General features: G+C 38.6%; 1 non-coding gene across 1 annotated transcript; it reads right to left on the bottom strand.

Moving 5' to 3' along the window:
• Positions 1–336: 336 nt before the first annotated feature.
• On the bottom strand, positions 337–441 carry LOC139036867 (small nucleolar RNA U13). Its single transcript, XR_011489729.1, has one exon. It is a non-coding gene; the product is annotated as a small nucleolar RNA U13 (small nucleolar RNA).
• Between the last annotated feature and the right edge of the window lie 2001 nt (positions 442–2442).

The following is a 2442-nucleotide window of genomic DNA, read 5'->3' as shown; positions in this document are numbered from 1 at the left end:
CAGTGCTAGTTATATATTTTCTGAGGCTTGAAAAAGGAACACAGAACTCTTGACACGTATGCTTCAACTAATGACATCTCTGGCTGTTTGGATCAACCATATATATAAGATACTACTCCTTCAACCTGAGGATACAGAGAGACCCAAACACATCTGAAAATTCTAATAGAAACTCTAGAAAAACAGCTGGTGAATACTCATCCCTCTATATACACTATTCTTGGGGGGAAGAGATTACTGATAATTTTAATTTCCTTGTTGTAAGTTTCCAAAGTTGTTATAATAAGCATATTTTATAAAAAGGTTTTAAGAAATACACCAAAAGGAATGAGCATACCTCAGACAGGTAATGTGCCGGTGTCGTAACAAGGTTTGGAGGGAGGCACATGTGACGCAGCAGCATGAACACCCAATCATCATGCTCATGAACTACAAAAGGATCTGAACTGATTTTTAAGTGAAAATCTTACCTATTAAAGATATATGTACCACATGATTTTAGCATATATGCAAAGGATTTGGTCCTCAGGGGATCCAGATTCTCTGTTACACTCTTTGAAGAACTTTATGACTCTAAGTTTTGGAACCCCAGCATTCCAAATAAGAGGTGTATGTTTGAATTTTAGTATATGTGCTGCCGAAGCAAGCACGAGGTGTATGTTTGAAACCATCCTTGGTATAGAGATGATTAGACCCTAAGTTCCTGTTTTGATTTCAAGTTCTTTATAAGGACTTCGCAATGTTTGGGTTTTTTTTTTCAACTTACAGTTGACTCCTAGAGTTCTCCTACCCTGATGGAATGAACCCTGCATAAAGGTAGATTAAGTTTCAAGACCCTAAAAAGGAGTGGAAGGGAAGAGGCAACCAAAAGGTACAAGATTTAGATTTATTCAGTGAGGCAAGAACCAATTCTGACAGAGTTGGTCATATTGAAAGTATACTCCCAAATAGGCACAGACAGACCCATTTCACAGCTTCTACAACAGCTGCCCCTTTTCCCTAGGACTTAGAGGAAGGGACAGAATTGCATAAGGTTTTATTACAAGTAAAATGATCTAACTAGTTTGATTATTTGATCAAGAAGGATAGAAGTATAACAGCTGAGAAAAAGGAGAAAATTAGAAAGGGAGAGAGAAGCTGATATTAAAACTATTTAAAAGGTATAATATGGTTTAGCTACAGAGTATGTATTGTTCAAGTATTGTTCATAAGAGTAAAAGAATCCAATCTGTTGTCCAACAACAGGAAATTGGTTAATCTGGTAGATGCATATATTGAAGTACAGCTTTTCTAAATGACCTGGGTTTCACTCTGTAATCAATGGGCAAAAGCTTGCTATTTATTTATTATTATTTTATTATTATTACTCTAATTGCACTGACTGGGACACTCAGTACTGTGTTGAATAGTAGTGGTGAGAGGGGGCATCTTTGCCTTGTTTCTGATCTTAAAGGAAAAACTTTCTTTCATGATTGAATATGATATTAGCTATGGCCTTTTCATGTATGACTTTTATTATGTTGGAGTAGGTTCCTTATTTTCCCCAGTTTGTTGAGTGTTTTTATCATGAAAAAGTTTTTACTTTGTCAAATGTTTTTTTATGCATCAGTTGAGATGATCATATGGGTTTTGTCCTCCATTTTGTTAATGTGTATTTATATTGATTGATTTTGTATGGTGAACCATCTTTGCATTCCAGTTACAAATCCCACTTAATCATATGTAAATACTTTTAATGTGCTGTTGAATTCAGTATACTAGTATTTTGTTGAGGGAAAAAAAAAAAAGAGGATGAAGCTTCAGAGAGAGGAGGCTGCTGGCCTGGAAGAAAGTGGACTGCCATGCTGTGAGCATGGGGCCATGTGGTAAGAAGATACAGACCTCTAGGAGGCGAGAGCAGCTTCTGGTCAACAACCAGCAATAAAAAGAGCAGGTCAGTCCTACTGCTACGAGGGAATGAACTGTCCCAACAACCAGTGAGCTCAGAAGAGGACTCAGATGACCATCACAGCCTCCACCAACAGCTGATTTCAGCCTGGTGAGACCCTGGACAGAGGACCCAGCTAACCCATTCCCTGACTCTTGACACATGTTACTGTGAGATAATTCATTTACGTTCTTGTAAGCTACAAAGTTTGTGATAATTTGCATATAGCAATAGAATCCAAGATAGACAGTGATACATGACATAGTAACAAAAAAATTAAATAAAATAATAGAGGTGAATTGTGTGATCACAGTACATGTGGGCCCCCTCTTTTCTTGGGAAATGTGAAGCTACCCACACGCCACTATGAACGTGATTGCAGGACTTCTGCCCTCCATCTTGGTCCATGAAGACAAAGGCCACACTAGGGATGGTGAGCGGAAAGTTGGGGGGGGCGCCTGGAGCCCTTGGCCATCACAGGAAAACCACGTCAGCTTGGCCTTGTGCATGGAAGC

Source organism: Odocoileus virginianus, chromosome 9 (genome assembly GCF_023699985.2).
Source record: "Odocoileus virginianus isolate 20LAN1187 ecotype Illinois chromosome 9, Ovbor_1.2, whole genome shotgun sequence".
Taxonomy (NCBI): domain Eukaryota; kingdom Metazoa; phylum Chordata; class Mammalia; order Artiodactyla; family Cervidae; genus Odocoileus; species Odocoileus virginianus.
This window is presented reverse-complemented; position numbering and strand designations above follow the sequence as displayed.